The sequence below is a fragment of the Microtus oregoni genome, unplaced genomic scaffold (genome assembly GCF_018167655.1).
Source record: "Microtus oregoni isolate MIOR12 unplaced genomic scaffold, Mior012 000000F_ref0000247, whole genome shotgun sequence".
NCBI lineage: Eukaryota > Metazoa > Chordata > Mammalia > Rodentia > Cricetidae > Microtus > Microtus oregoni.
The window spans coordinates 60,270,844-60,288,485 of record NW_024543059.1 but is presented as its reverse complement, the minus strand read 5'-3'; positions in this window follow the sequence as shown (position 1 = coordinate 60,288,485).

Genomic DNA, 17,642 nt, shown 5'->3' with positions numbered 1-17,642 from the left:
ACCTTGATTCACACAAACACAAAACTGGGAGAGGGGCTGGTGGGGAAGTTGAAGGGGAGCTAACTGGACAGAGGAAGTGGGTTGGTGGGAGTTGGGGAGGAGAGAGGAGAGAATGGTGTGTATGTGGAGTGACTAAGACCTAAATATATTATATACACATATGAAAATGTCATACCCAAAGTCATCATTATGGATGATTGATACATGCTAATAGGAAACTTGAAAAAGATTATATTCTCTAGGGAGATGTTCTGGCATGAACAATGAGTCACCAAAGAGTTGAGAGTGAAAAAGATTATTGCTCCACCCGTAAGAGCTAAACATAGCCTACTGTTCTTGCCACTGATTGTGAGCCAGGAGAGCAAGCATTATGACATTTTTTGTTTGTTTGTTTGGTTTGGTTTTTTCGAGATAGGGTTTCTTTGTAGCTTTGGAGCCTGTCCTGGAACTATCTCTTGTAGACCATGCTGGCCTTGAACTCCCAGAGATCCTCCTGCCTCTGTCTCCCAAGTGTTGGGATTAAAGGTGTGCACCACCGCAGTCCAGCTCATTAAAATGTATTTTAACAGAGCTCATGATCTTTCCACACTTCTGTGCAGTGCCCTATCACCAGCCCATGCACCCAGACTATTTTCCTTCCTCTTTGGATAGGTGCATGTGTGCACATCCAGCGATAGAAAGGGGAGAGGTGAGGGCATTTCACTTGGCCACTGCTTGCTTTACATTTGAATAACTACACAAATGACAACAGTTCTGCTCTTAAAACTTAGAGAAGTTAGCAGGGTGGTAGTGGTGCACACCTTTAATCCCAGCACTCAGGAGGTAGAGGCAAGCAGATCTCTGTGTGTTCGAGGCCAGCCTGGTCTACTAGAGCTAGTTTCATGACAGGCTCCAAAGTTACAGAGAAACCCTGATGTGGAATATCCTACTGTACATGTGTTCCTTTTATTGGTTAATGAATAAAACTGCTTTGCTCTATGGAAGGACAGAATATAGCCAAGCTGAAAGAGTTATATACAGAGAGTAGGTGGTATCAAAGAGATGCCATGTAGCTACTGAAGGAGAAAGATGCCAGAACAGAACCTTACTAGATAAGCCATAGCCTTATGGTGATATACAGACTAATAGAAATTGGTTAATTTAATATGTAAGAGTTAGTTAATAAGAAGTCTGAACCATTGACTAAACAGTATAGCAATTAATATATTTTCTAGGTGATTATTTGGGTCTGGGCATCCGGGAAATGAACGAGCAATATCCATTTACAAAATCCTGTCTCGAAACCCTCCCCCCCAAAAAAGTTAGAGAAGTCACATGATAACGGATAGCTTGGACTTCACAGAAGCACTCAAGAAATAGTGGTTGTTGTTTTTTTTTTTAATATCACCAATCCATCGTAGGAGCACGACACAGTGTAAATAATATCTTACAGCCACACCGCACTAAAAGGCTGGGGGCTTTCACGTCCATCATTTAGCTTCCTCCTCGCGGTTATACTGTGAGATCGTGGGTCATCACCCCTATCCCATACGTGGGGAAACTCCTCATCCACACCAGAAAGAGGGAAGAAAGTAACTCGATGTGAATGTGAGTTGTAAAAGATGGAAGCCAGCACGAGCCTCAGACCCTGAGACCACCCTGATTTAAAACATATTAAACTGTTCCCTGCTACTGTCAGCTCTGCCGTTACCCTTCTACTGCAAGCAGATTTTTTCTTCTTTCAGTCTTTTTACGAGTGTAAATCTTACCTGTTAAGTTGAGAGCCAGTACAGTCAAGCTTGAACCCAGCTCTCCAGGCAGATTCTATACTGTAGTTGTACCTGATAAACAGCCCTCCACTGCTCAGAGATCTGGGGAGTATGGCATTTAAATATTTAATTATTAAAAGACTTTTCATAACAAAAGGAGACAGGTTGGCTCCTAGCAGCAGCACTCTATTTCCTCCAAAGAAGACAGAAGACAAATGAGCACAAAACTACATCCAAACGCAGTTTATTTGAACTGCCAGGTGCTGACCACTGGGAAAAACTGCTTTTCATCCAAACTGAAGATCTCCAGACAGTGGACAGAATCACCGGAATCAACAGCCTAGCTGCTCAGGTCAAGGTAAGCTTTTCTTCCTACAGATTTCTTAGTCCACAGGATATTCTGGAGCCTGGCAGGTCCTGTGCTAAACAGCAAAAGGCAAATAGAACCCTCAGCAACCATGGAGGACCCTGAGGAGTGCCAACCAAGTAAGTTCTCTGCCATTTTTTAGTCAATAACTCAAGTAAATTTTTTTTTCCTTCTCAAAGATCTCTGATGCAGTTTGACAGCTGAGAGGTTTTGTCAGTTTAAAAGGACAACCTCACCAAACAAATTTTAGCAAAATGCAAGTGTAAGAGACACCAGACCTTTCCATACCAAAAACACCAGACAGGAGCAAAGAGATCAGCTACCCCAGAATGTGACCAGCACCCAGCTTTTTCATGATCCCTCCCCAAGAAAATGCCCACAAATAAGCAGGAAGCAGTCTTGAGAATCTGCAGTGCTAATTCCTTTAACCTGTTGTGCATAACCTCCTGCCTTTTTATTATAAAAGAGAGATGGAAATGTAAGCACCGCCTACTCCCACTCCCCTGTCTGCCAAGGCAAGTAGATCTTCCTTCTGCTTCCAGCCTGAACTCCTTCCTTTCTGTCTCTCTCCTGAAGAGGCAGTTTCTCCTCTCCTCTCATCCCCCCCTCTCCTCTCTCTTTCTCTGTTTCTCTTTTTCTCTCTCTGCCTCTCTCTGCTCTTCCTCCTTCTCCCCTCCCGCTTTCCCTTTCCCCTCCATAACATACTAAATAAATACCACTTTCTCTGCGTGGCGTGCCTATCCATCTCTGTCTCTCACCTACCGCTGCTGACCATGAGACCAGCTGACCCGCTGCTCTCACCCACTGTGTGGCTCCCTGCCTGGGACCTGCTGCCTTTCATGGCCTGCTGCCCATTGCTGCCACTCCAGGAACCCGCAGCATTTTGTTTTTGCCATTCCACTACCCAGTGTTACACCCGGGACCTCAGGTTTCTTGTCCCAGAGAGAAGTCATATGCCAGAACCAAAGCAGGGAGATTATATAGCTCATAGGCCGGGGGCTTTGTGCCCAAGTAGGATCAAGAGCTGAGCACTTTAGGCAGGCACCTGGGCTGCTGACAGCTTCAGGGGAGGAGGGGCCGAACCACCAAGAATGCTGAACTTTTTGGTGCCTCCCTTTTGTTGGAGATTCTCTGAGGGGGTGGAATTTAGGGAGAGAGAAAGCCAGGAATGGGGCTTTCTGGATCAAGCGAGAGTAAGCTGGAGGTTCCAACTACACATGAACTTTCTTTAGTGTTTGCATAATATTAATTTTCTTATAATTTGAATATGTCTCAAAGAAGTAATGTGTAGCTGGATTTGTTGGTTCTCATGCTATCTATCTATCTATGTATCTATCTTTGTATCTATCTATCTATCATCTATCTATTTACCTACTTATTACCTATCACCTATCTACCTATCATCTATCTATCTATCTATCTTCTATCATCTATCTATTTACCTACCTATTACCTATCACCTATCTACCTATCATCTATCTACCTATCATCTATCTATCTATCTATCTATTTATCTATCTATCTATCATCTATCTATATCTATATATCATCTATTTATCAATCATCTATCTATATCTATCAATCATTTATCTATCTATCTATCTATCTATCATCTATCTATCATCTATCTATATCTATATATCATCTATCTATTTATCAATCATCTATCTATATCTATCAATCATTCATCTATCTATCATCTATCAATCTATCACCTATCTATCATCTATCTCTCTGTGTGTGTATTTGGGGAGCGAGTGTGCCCTGGGGTGTGCGGAGGTCAGAGGACAGCTGGGAGTGGCTCTCTTTTTCCACCTTCCTGGTCCTGAGGCTGCAGCTCATGTTGTCAGGCTGAGCTGCAGGCACTGGTACCATGGAGACATCGTGCCAGTCCCACCATGCTAATCTCACCATGACAGGTTGTCTCGCTCACATGTATTGTGGCTGCGGATATGTTTTGACTCACTTCTGTAACTTTCATTTGCATTTTCTGTAAATCATGCTTTTTTTTTTTCCCCCTTGGTCCCCTCTCTTGCCTTTCCCTTTACTGGATCAATGATATTTTTGGTTTGTTTGTTTTTGTATTCCCCTAACTGTCATTTCTCTTAGTACTTACCCAATCTGGTTATTTTTTTCCTTGACTTATAAAACTCTAAATGTAATAAATTTTTTTTAGCATGTTTTTCATTTATTTTACATACCAACCACAATTTCCTCTCCCTCCCACTTTCACCCACCCCCTCCCCACTTACTCCTTCCCCATCTCCATTCAGACAGGGCAGGCCTCCCTGGGCTTGCACAAAGCCTGGCCCAATAGGCTGAGGTAGCTCCTCCCCCTGCATAAAGGCTGGTCAGCTGCAGAAGATCTTAGCCCAGCAGTTCCAGTTCACCCTCATTCTTACTCTCCATTACCTGTCTTTTCTGTTTAATATTTTTATTTGATATTTTAGTTCTTTTCTTGTAACGTTTGCTTCTTGCTGGCTGCAGAGAGGGTGGATTCATACTTACCCATGGGCTCGCCACTTACCACAAGGAAAACTCTCTCCACAGACCACTTCTTCTTTTGGGGTTCATTTCCTTCCTTCCTTTACTTTTTTTTTTTTTAAATTGAGGCTTAGTCTTCACTAAAAAGAAAAGTAACTCCCAGTTTGCAATACTTTTTGGATGGAAATTGAATTATGGCTTCCTTAGCATTTGTCTTCATGCTTCGGGAATGCTGTTTTATTTTCTCCTGGCCTCTGTTGCTGCTGAGAAGTCTGTGATCAGGTCAACTCATCTGTATTTTCTCATTAATTAGTGATGCTGTCTGTTCATCTTAAAAACTTCAATTTGTGAATATGGAGGTGTACAGTCAGCGCCTTTGCTTGAATGAGCTCAACTTCTTGAGTCTGGAAATTCATGTTTGGCCCAATTTGGTAAAACATCTAGTCATTCTGTTTTGAAGGTGTCTCCCTTTGCCTTTGTATCTAGTCTTGCTTTCTGTGTCTGACTACAAACAAGCTGAAATTTTTCACACTCATGTTCGTCTGTCGTGATCTCCTTTTCACAATCCTGCCCCTTTCTTTCACTGCAGCAGAATGAATTCCCCAGATGTGCCTTTTGGTTCCTTAAGTCTCTCTCCAACTGTTTTTAAAACTCAAGTGTTTTACTTTGGAGTTTGACAAGTCAAGTTTTCACTTTTATTTCTTTTAGAATGACCTCGTGTCTTTTAGAAGCATCTTCTTGAAATGTCAGTTTCTTAACGAAGATGAACTCAGGGTGAACAGAAGGCAAATTAAACCTCAACTTGCCCACTGAAAATCCACTGCCCTTTTCAGGAAAACCTGACAGGCTTTACACATATTCTAATCATCATTAGGTAACCAGGCATCTTGTGGTTAGTTGTCGGAAAATATCTCCTTTTAGAACTGCAATGTGCTGTTTATTACGATCATAACATCCCCGAGCTTCACTTGACATTGTCATTTCTCTCTTTCCAATGCTTGAGTTTTCCCAGCTGGGAGTCTAAAGTGTCAGAGAGGCATCAGGACATCCGGGGCTTCTTTTTCTTATCTGAGGCTGTATCCACTCCTTAGACATCGTGATACAACATTATTATCTACACAGTTCATGCTTAATTAAGGACCACGCAATTGAGGTACAAAAAAATAATTGCAAAGATTTTATGATGTTTTCGGTGAGTTTATCTACCATTTTGTGTTAGTCACATTTACGACTATCCTGGGGTGCGTGTGGCCGGAGACCATGGTTTGCACACATCTGGAGGAGGTTAGACTAAAAGAAAGGTATGATGCTATCTGTGGTGATGTGGGAGTATCATATATCAATCTGTTGATTTCATTGGTTAAGCAATAAAGAAACCGCTTGGCCCTCATAGGTTAAAACATAGGTGGGTGGAGTAAACAGAACAGAATGCTGGGAGAAAGAAGCTGAGTCAGGGAGTCACCATGATTCTCCCACTCCAGGCAGACGCAGGTTAAGATCATTCCTGGTAAGCCAGCTCGTGGGCTACACAGATTATAAGAAATGGGCTAGTCCAGGTGTGAGAGTTAGCTGAGAAAAGGCTAGATATAATGGGCCAAGCGGTGTTTAAAAGAATACAGTTTCCGTGTAGTTATTTCGGGGTATAATCTAGAGCTAGCCATGTGGGTGGCTGGGTGCTGGGGACGCAGTCCTGCCGCTCCATGTTTCAACACTGTGGTGCCATCTTGACTGACTTTGGATCTTTGATTCCAAATAGTCCGTTGCTGTGTTTTTCTCTCACGAGACTTTTCTGGGCTTCTCATCATTTACCCAAGTCTCCCCGGGATCAAGCTACCTGAAGTTACCTCAGAGGATCACATTGGTAGAGGGTTGCTCACCCCTTCCTAGTCAGTCTAGGCCTCATGCAGTGCCCTCATGAACCACTTTGCCCTAAGAAGGACCAAGAAGGACCCTGCAGCAAAGCCTCCTTCAAACCTGCTTCAGGCTGACAGATCTTCACAGAAACACTAACCTCTGGACTTCCCCAAGACAGCATCCTGCACTTGCTGTTGGAGTCTCCCTGCCACTGTGTTCTGCTGTCTCTTAGGCACCAGCTGGTCTTATGTCCACCCAGAGACGAGGAGAGTACAGATCATATTTCAGCACACTGTAGCACACAGATGTCTGACAGCCTAGTGGAGTGCAGATTCTTGTCCCCACAGCCCAGGCACACTAAGTAAGAATCTGCTTTGTGAACAGGAGATGGGATCACATACTGGACACTGGCTCCTTCCTGCTTCTCTTCAAGACAGTGTCCCACCAATTTTTTTATATGTTTGGTTCACAATATTTGCTAAACTCTCTGCTGATATCTTTGTTGGCTCATGGGATGTTATATGCATGAACTTAATTTGCAAATATCTGGGGATTTTCTAGATTTTGTTTTCACTTTACCTTACTGCAAATTTGGCCAGAGAATAATTTTAACCCTTAGGTGTATTGAAAGTCATTTTGTGATTCAAAATGTGGTATGTTTTGATGGCTGTTGCATGTATGTGTGTTTTGGTGACTGCTTCATCTGTGTGTATTTTGTAGTTGATACTGTTTCGTGAATGCCAATTAGGCTAAATCAAGCACTCTATAAGCTGACTTTTGCCTGCTTTTACTATCAGTTACTAAGAAATGCCAGAATCTCCAATGATAGTTACAGGTATTTTATTTATTCCTTTAGTGAATTTTTATCTCATGTATTTTGAAAGTCTGTAATTTGAGGAGTTGGTCCTTTTGTTTTCATTAAATAACACAGTGTTTCTCTGATAACAAGGTCACTTAAAATTATTATTGCACATCAGACCTGTCAATTATCATTGCACTTGAAAGTTGACACTATTTATAGTTGTGGAGACTGAGTAAAACTGAAGTTTAATTAGTAAATACTGTAAAAAACACTACATTAGTGTTTTTTGTTTGCTCTTGTTTTTCAAGACAGGGTTTCTCTATGTAGCTCTAGCTGTCTTGGAACTTGCTCTGTAGCTCAGTTAGCCTTAAACTCAGAGATTTGCCTGTCTCTGCCTCCCACGTGCTTGGATTAGAGCGCGTACCACCATGCTTGGTGACTCTGCGACTTTTGAAGGTTGCTGTGAGGCTTAGGAATCATAGCTGCTTTAAGTAATATTTCTATGATACAGTCATCTAGTAGTTTTTAATTTTTATTTTCTGGTTTTCAATTTTGTTATTTGTTTATTCTCAAATACTCATATTTTTATGTTTCTTACTTTTTTTAAAAATCTTTCCCCCCTCATTATGATTTATTCCCATTAATTCTGATCTGATCACAACACAACATAATCAAACTAAGCCACATTTAAGTAATTAAAATGAAACTAAGATTTGAACCTCCTAGAAAAGCTTCTGTTAAAGCAAGGTAATTCATAGTGACTTTTTTCTTGGTGGTGGTGGCAAGCAAACTATTAATAATACCAAAACAAAGCTTAAAAGTATGTGATACCATTGTTACAATGTTTTATTTTCAATATCACAGAATCCTACTTAATTTCAACATTTTGTACATTAAAGAGAACAGCACAAACTGCCTAACTGTTGACTGCCATTTCAGACGAATCAACTCTGCATTTTAAATGGACCAGAGAGCAGCAGCTCAGATTGTTTTTATAGTGTATTCATGACAATCTGCAGTGTTATTATTCAAATTACACAAGAACATTAAATATTAATTTGGCCAAGATCCATCAGATCTAACCTTTAAAAAAATAAGTCAATCCCAGAGACAAGAATGTCGGGATCGTGTTACCACTTTCTGTTGCAAAACAAGGGGAAACATTGAGTGCATAGGAGGCAGAAAACTCTAGCAGGGGTTATTTACAAGTATTTCCCTTTTCTCTTTTAGGTTTACCAGAATAAATATTTGCACAGCTGAAAGTGTTGCTAGTAGCAGGTTCTTGTTGACTGCCCCGGGCAAGGCAAATATCTAGTCATAGCTGGAGCATGCGGTTTGGGAGAAGACAGCTCATTATATAAGGTATATGTGGCTGTTGTCCGGACATGGCTTTACTTTTGAGTGAACCCTTAGCAACTTGTAGTCATTAGCTATATCATTCTTTCTTAAAGATTTTTTAGTATGCCACATACACTTCTTAGACTGAACACTTAGGCATGCAAATGCATCGCTGGTTTTGCTGCCCTGGACCTGGAATCTCCCTTGCATCCCTTATTTCTGCCCCTGGCATGGTTTGTCGCTCTCAGGTTAGCAGTTCATCCCATATTCCCCATGCTGTGGCATTCAACTTCTGAAGTGACGTTGCAGTGTTAGACGCTGGTAAGCAGCCGATGGGTTATGAGTGGCATGTTCCCTTCATTCTTCTGAGGATCAATCCCTCCTCCTAATCTTTGGGTTCTAATCCCCGTCCCCAATGCATCTGCTGTCATTATCCAGGTCTTTATTGGCAGTGGATAGCTGTCTTCCGTGCTCCTTTCTGCCACTCCTGGGACCCACAGAAACCCCAGGCAGTGGGTTGGTCTTCCCTGGGCTCGTCTGCCGTGTTTCCAGTTTGCATAGTGCTATGCCGTGAGACAGACACTCACAGTGTGTCCTGCTGAAGCTGCAACGGGAAGGCAGGCCACACTTCTCACTCTCTGTCTAAATCAGGACCCAGTAGACTGTGCTGTGATGGACAACTAAGGCTTCCCAAATCTCGGTAGCTGAGGAAGTCAGTTTGAAGGCCCTTGGTTCCATGGCTTCTTCAGATAAAAGACAGGCGGCTGCAGGGCTAAGGTAAAGAGAATAAAAGGAGTTCTGTGTAGGTTAGTAAAACTCACCCCCCTCTCCACCCTTTGGCCACAGAAAGTCAGATGGGGAAAGCCTGACAGCAATCGGTGAAGAAGTTTGGTTTACCTAGGACAGCACAGAGAATCTGCTAACACACAATCCACCCTATGACTCCGGTGTCCTAAACTTAAGGAGGGTTGTTGGTCTCTTAGATAATTGGCGGCGAGGTGTTAGTGGTCATGTGGCCACAGGTCTTAGGATTCTTTTTCGTGTTCCTTTCTCACATCAAATTCTCTTCCATGGTGAAGGAAGCTGTCTTGGGCTCAGGAGAAATGGCTTGCTCCTCATTTCGTCCCTGTCCTAGATTAAAGCCCTGGCCTTTGCGGCTCCAGAGAACTTGATTTTTGCAAACCATAGACCTGGTTTTATTTAGGATTTTTTTTTTCCTGCTGGAGTTGGGGCAATCTCTCTCTAACTTAGCTGCTGTGGATAGGATGTGTTTGTTCTTTTTGCTTTTTTTTTCTGATGATGATGATTTGTTGTTCGTTTGTTGCTATTGTATTTCCTGTGTTCCCAGGGCTTGGTGGGACTGAAGAGTCCTAGGGAAGCCAAAGACAGCCAATCAAAGGAGAGGACAGAGTGAGCTCTTCACCGCTGGGAAGCAGGGAAGTGGCTGCCAAGATAAAGCCTGCATGGGGGGCCGTTGTCCTAGAGAATTTCCGAAGTGTGCTTCCTTTGGTAGGGACGGGCTGTGCTCTCTTGTCCGCAGTCACCAAGACTGACTAATCTATAAAGGGTCTTTCCTTTGGGGATCGCGTGACAAGGCTCTTGTTAAACACAGGTGGACTACACCAGTCCTCAAGGGGCATCCGAGGGAAGTAGCAGATGGGTAAGGCAGGAAGTGCAGCTCAGGGGCTGGTTTCATGAGGAGTTTAAAAGGCCACGAGCCGTCACTGTCTCATCAGACTGTTTCTGTTCTTATACATTATTTAATCCAAGTATTGGGATCCACCCTGACACTTCCTACACACCTGAGTTTTCTTTACAACCTTGTATATTTGAAAAGCAGCAATTATTTTGAGTTCTCTATTCCTGCATGGATTGTCTTGGGAGATGCAAAGAAAAATTTATCTATATTGATCCAGAGAAATCAGGATAGGTCTCAGAACAGGTTCCAGCTTGGAGAACCAATGAGTTTATTGGGTTTACTATAGGAACCAATATGACTAAGGGCAGCTTCAATGGAAAGTCCCCTGCGCAACCGATAGGCACCTGAACCATAGAAAATCCCCTCCCAAGCCACTCATTCACTTCTTATATTATTTAAACAAAGCTTAGGAGAGGAGAGTCTCAGGCAGGTTTCATCCAGGCTTGCGAGTCCCAGGGATCTCATGAGCTCCTTTCTTTCCATAAGGGCTTGTAAATGGGCTCAATCCCATAAGGGTGTCATGAGGGTGGAGACAGCTGCAGATTCGTGTACACTTCTCATGAAAGATCTATATAACATCTATCTATCAGTTTATCTGTCTATTTATCTATCTGTCTATCTATCTATCCTTCTTTCTTTCTGTCTGTTTGTCTGTCTGTCTATTCAAATATTTAAGAAGTAACACACACACACAATCCTATCTCTGAATTATATCAGTTCACACAAAAGGGGCATTGATTTACAGTATTTATTCATCCAAAATCACATGATAAAAGCAAATAAAATTAATTATATAGTTCTGTATTCTGCCTTTTATTTTAAAAAATCACATAAAGTGATAAATAGATTCATTATCTGTTCTAGGAAGCATGATTTTCATGCCTGTATACCAGGCTATTCTGTTGTTGAATGGAAATACATTTGAAGAGCTTCTTACTGCAGCTTTCATTTGGTATTTGTGTAGGTTATAGCATATTAATTATGTCTGTCATCCTGAAATGCTTACATACATGTTGAGGTCTTCATGAGTCTGTAGTGGAGGTGTCTGTGGGTTAACACCCAAATGTTAAAATACACAGTCAAACAGTGTGAACTTGGTTGGGATTTCTTGATTATGTCCCAGTTTCCTCCTATGTGACCTCATATGTTATAACAGTGTACCACTGTTATTTTATACATGCATAGATGTAAAAAGAGGCCAGAGAAACCATGCTTTGTTACCACTTCTAATCTTCCCTTTGTGATTATTGTGTTTCTGGACTTACTTAAGCACAAAACAATTATTTTCTGTTATACTTTTGTGTATCTGTAAAGGAGAAGTTAGAGCCTTGGCTAAAGTATTCACACCTAAGGTTCTCTGTTTTTCTGAGTGAGCATACAGTTCTGCATGTCTGTTGATTGACTGGCACCGTGATGCAGCCTTAAGAACAAGAAAAAAGCAATTTCTCTGCCCCAGGATTTCCTTCCAGTCCCTGACTTCCATCCTTAAAACCCTCACTCTGTGGCAGTGACCACAGGGCCACATTGCTGCTTAGTTAGCACTGACCATAAGGGACACCTCACTAAAACATGTCCCTCAGAGAGTGCATGTAATGTCCTGCAGAATGCCCAACAGAATCATCAAACTAATTTGTTCTCCCGCCAGCAAGGCCTAAGTTATGGTCTCCTTTTAGATTCTGGTCCTTGTGGGGAACCACCACGATCAATCTCTGCAGTCTTCACTGTGGCTAGGAAAAGGAGCCTGCCTAGACATCCATCAGCAGTCAACGCACAAAGAAATACGGTAGATATAACAATGTGATGGAAGTTTATTCAGCTGTAAAGAAAAACAAAAGCCTGACACTTGCCTGAAACGGGATGGAACTGGAAACTACTATGCTAAGCAATGTCTCTCATACTTAGAAAGACAAATACCACAGACTCATCTCTCACGTGTAGATCCTAGATTTTAGTATTTATGTATGCATGGGGTAGAAGTCATGAAACTAACCCCATGACATGAAAACAGAATGGGGACAACCAGGAAAGAGAGGAGGTCGATGGGAGGCGTGTAGGGAGATGGGGAAGGGAGGTATGCGAACAGGGGCTGTAGAAAGACTGTATGAACATGCTATAATCAAGCCCATATTAATGCGTCTGCTAACTAAAGGCAGTTTGCCAGTTTGGAAGCTGGTAAATAGTGTCTCATTTTAGTTTTTACTTCTTTTGCAGGTAGACCTGTTATAATATATTTTCATATATGTTGACCACTTTTCTTCCAGTTGTTGGCATACTTGACTAACTTGGTTTTTACATTAAATTTTTAATGGTTAGAAGTTCTTGGAGCTGGAGAGATGGCTCAAGATTAAGAACATTTACTGCTCTCCCAGAAGACCCAAGTTCGATTCCCAGAACAGGCTCTAGACTGTCAAACGCCTGTCATTCCAGTTCCAGGAATCAGGTACCTTCCAAGGGCACATGCACACATGGAACACATATGGAACACACATGGAACACACATGGAACACACTCACTCACTCATAAGCACTAATACAAATGAAATCTTTTTAAAAAATTGTTGGGGTCTGAGAAACGGCTCCTCAGTAAAAAGCGCTGCTCTGATAAAGGACCCCAGTATGGTTCTCAGCACCCACATCAAGCAGATCACAGCTCCGGGAGACTCAGACCCTTCTAGGTTCCACAGGCACCCTTGTGTGCACACACACACGCACAGAACAGACACACTCACACACCCAGACATACACACACGTGCTCGCACATTTAACAATAAACTAACAAGACTTTAGGAGTTCTCTCCGTGCGGCTCCATAGATTCTACGGAAAAGGTGTTGCTCTTCCAGCCTCCGTCCGCTGCAGGTAATTTTCTCTCCTACTCTTTAGTCTGTTGGTTTTTTTTTTAAAAAAAATTGAATTTTTTAAATTTTATTTTTCTCTCATATATGACATTACATCCTGACCACAGTTTCCCCTTCCTCGCCCCTCCCCACCGCCCACCCTGGCCCACGCACTCCTCCTGGATATCACTCCAGAAGAGGGCAGCCTCCCCATGGGTATTAACCAAATGTGGCATATAAAGTTGCAGTGAGAGTAAGCACCTCCCCTCCTAGTGAGGCTGGATGAGGCAACCCTGTGAGAGGAAAAGGGTCCCAAAAGCAGCAAAGGAGTCAGAGACAGCCCCTGCTCCCACTGTTAGGAGTCCCACAAGAAGACCAAGCTACAAATAACACACATGCAGAGTGCCTAGGTCAGACCCATGCAGGCTCCCTGGTTGTCGGTTCAGTTTCTGTGAGCCCCTATGAGCCCCGCTAAGCTCAGGCTAGTTGACTCTAACATCACTGTCTCTCCTCTCTTCCACAGGATTCCCTGAGCTCCGCCTAAAGTTTGGCTGTGGGTCTCTGCATCTGCTCTTATCAGTTGCTGGATGGACTCTCTGGTGATGGTTATGCTAGGCTCCTGTCAACAAGTATATCAGAATAGCACTAGGAATAGTTCTATCGACAAAAATAGAATTATTTTGTCACATGCATATATATCTCTTGGTGTGCAACAAAATCAATGACTATTTCCTGTGTTGTTTGACTTGGTTATTTTTAAGAAGGTCTCTCTAAACTTAAAATAAGTATTAATATTTTCTAATTATTTTGTGGCTGTTTGGACCAATTATTTTGTGAAGACTTGTATTTATTTTTACTTATGTGTATGTGTCTGCATGCATTTATGTCATTTGCACGCAGGTGCCCAGGTAGGAAGAGGGAATTGGATCATCTGGAGTCGGAGTTACAGGTGGGTGTAAACCATTTTACATTAGTGCTGGGAGCCCAACTCCAGGCCTCTGGAAGAGCAGCAAGTGCTCCCAGCTGCCACACATCTCTGGGCCCTGCAGGACTCATTCTTTATGTATGTGAATCTTCCCATGGTAAAGATCTACACCATCAATGACTTGTATCAACATCAGGATGGTCTTACTTTCATTGATTCAAGGAGGCAGCTTCTTCAAATACAAATACCTTTATTTTCAACAGGATCTGTAACTAGACTAGCTATTGTTTTTTTCAAAATTATTAATGTGAGAATCTTGTATAGTATATCAGTATATTATGAGCATAGTAACCCCTCCCCAGACTCCTTCCACTCTCCCTTCCCACCCACCCAGCTTAGTGTCCTCTATTTTTGCTGTTCTTTTTATACCCATCAAATCTATCTTGTACCCCCCGTATGTTCTCGGATGTGTGGCCTTACACTGGGCATGGATGACTGCCATGGGCCACAGTCTTCAAGTCAGCTGTCTCCCTCTCCCTCCCATCACCTACCAAAGCTCCTATGTCCTCAGCAAGGGGCGGAGCTTCATGCCCACCTCTCCTCTGTGTGCTGCGATTCGGTCAGGCTGGAGCTTGCACAGGTCTTATGCCTACGGTCTCAACTGCTGCGAGTTCACACAAGCAACTGTTCTGCTGTATCCAGAAGATGCTGTTTCCTTGCAGTCATCCATGAATTCTGCCTCTCTCTGCCTGTGTTCCCCATCTCCTGCAATGATCTCTGACCCTTGGCGGGAAATCTCATTGAGGGTTGAGAATACAGCACTTTCCTAGTCTCTTCACGTCTCTGTGCTCTATGCCAGCTCCTGCACATAGAAGCCTCTCTGATGAGTTCCCATGGGACAGCTATTCTGGTCCAAGGCTTTGTCTCCTCTTCTTGATCCTGCATCATATTGTTTTTAACAATCAATTAATATGATCATGTAATTTAGCAAACAAATATATACTTTTGCAAATGAATTGTGCTTGGACCTGGATTGTCCTGGGCAAACTGGTACTAGGCCATCCCGTGTAGGATCACTTTAAATGTATTTTCATATCTGATAGCAAAAATTTCTCCCCATTACTTATTGTTCATCTTGGTCACTTTTGGGAACAATATATATCAAGTGATGTTCAGATAACCATGGATGAAGTTTTTACTCCATATGTAAATACAGTTCAACTTCATATGGAATGTTGTTTTCTCAAAATAAACAGGCATGTGTTTGTTTTGACTTTTGGGTTTATGGAATTTATGGTCACCCCTGTGATTTTCCTTAAGCTTGTTAACATGTTCCTGAGACATTCTGAAGGGGGCCACCTGCTCTGCGTACATCACGACATCAGAACCTTCTACTAACCACGCTTCCAGGTACCACTTACATCTTTCCCTTTATTCCGCTTTCTCACAGTCTGCCTGCGGCTGGAGGCAGACTCTTTGCTAATTAGTTCAGGGCAGGGAATTTCGACACAGCCTCAGTTCAGATTGTTCCCGGAGTGAAGGGCGTGTGACTTCTTGCCTGTACGATTGCAGGTCCAAGAGTGGATGGAGGAACACAGGCCTCTTTCCATAAACCAGGCAGGAAAGTTATCCCCGGATCCCATCTGCCTCTCCCCATGGCAAAGGGTTGCTATTGTTGTTTATTAACCGTTAACAATTAACTTATCATGTAACACTTACATTACAGCATGAAGATGCGTGGGATGGAGGGGGCACAGCTCCTTCAAGGCTGCAGTCCAACCCCCCCCTTTCCTCTATGAAGCAATGCTATAACTCTTTGCTTTCCCAGGATTTAAGCACACAAGGAAGCTTAGTGAGTGTTTGTTTAAAAGGTTTTGAATGACTTTCCAAGCAGCAGCCATCACAGGGCTTGCCATTTGTGGTATTAGTTTTAATTTGTTTTTGCTAAGTGGTACTAATTTTATTTTGTTTTTCACTAGTAAAAACATTTGGAAAAGAAGTGATACATTCCTAATCCAACAAGGGCCTCAGGTTCTAGTGGCCAATCCTTGAACCTAAGGGCCAGTGGATTTTGTTTGGTTTTGTTGTTGGGGAGGGTGCACCATCTTTGCTTTGTCTTTCCATTCTGTCCTATCCCTGACTAGGTCATGACCACTGCTCTTGTCTGGCTATGTCTCCCTGTGCCTTCACCTCACACCTGACCCCGTTTGTTAGAAATTGGGGCCAGCTAGAATGGCATTCTCCTTTGATACTGGTCAACACGCCTTTTTGTTTGCTCTCATCTGAAGGATTCCTTGCTAACACTAGCCACACCTGACTCCACAGGATCTAGGTTCTCTAGGTGGATTGTGGCTTGGATTTTCCATGCAGAGGGAGGCTGCGAATGGAGTTACTCTTACTTCATCTTAGCTTACCAGCTTGCTATCTGTGACATTTCCGAAGTAAAGGACCCCTGAGCGTTGCTGTTTGAGGCTTTCACTTTGCCCTTGGGTGTCTTGGTGTGTGAGTGGCCCTGCTTACTCTTCCTACTTGATTCTTATGCTCTGTGTGCAAGCTTCCTTCTGATCTAGTAATGAGTGTCCCTCTATCACATGCAAGATACTGTAGTGCTTTGCTGAATTACAGATGAAATAATAATAGATCGCACATGCTGATAAAAATCTAGCCATACTCCTGTGACCGAGGCCCATGAGACTCTCACTGTTTAAGAGGTGAGATGCAATGGGTGAATAAAATGTTATTAAAACACTGTCTTCAGAGATCAAAAATATGTTTTTTTTTTTTAAAAAAAAAGATTTGTGTGTATATGTCTGTTGGAAGAAGGGAGTTGGATACCCAGGAGCTGGAAATACGAAAGATTTTGAGCCATGTGACACAGGAGCTGGGAAGAGAAGACAGGACCGCTGGAAAAGTAAGACTATCTTGTGGCCACCTGTCAGTCCCATTCCCCCTCATGGTCACAGAGATTCTGACAGGCTGTCTCCTAGAAGGTGGTTTCATTCATTCATTCATTCATTCATTCATTTTGTGTGTGAGCGTGCGCGTGTGTGTATGTGGGTGTAGAGGCCAGAGCTTGACCTTCAGTGTCTTCCTCAATTGCTCTCCGCCTTGTGTTTGGAGGCAGGGTCTCCCACTGAACCGGGAGCTCACCAGCAGGCCAGGTTGGCTAGCCAGCAAGCCCCAGGGGTGGATCCAGTCCTCCTGTCTTCATCTTTCCAGCATGGGGCTTGGAGGTGGACGCAGCACAGATGGCTCTTTACATAGGGGCTGAGGATCAAACGCAGACTGTCTTGTGCACTTTCCCAGCTGAGGCATCAATGGGCACAGAAGGGCCCCACTGAATGTGCGTGACTGAAGCAATGGCAAAACCCGAACCCACCACACTCTAGACATTTCCCGAGCATTTGAGGCTGAGTAGGAAGGACTTTTCACCCCACGGTATTTTCTTGAAAGGTTACCAGGAAGACCCAACTTCTAGCAAGCTGTGGCCCAGACTTTGTTTTCCAGCGCAGAGAGAGCTAAGCCTTTAGACTCTGCTTTCCTTTGCAAAGTCTTTGCCAAAGGTGGGTCGGTTTTGAAACAGCTTATCCA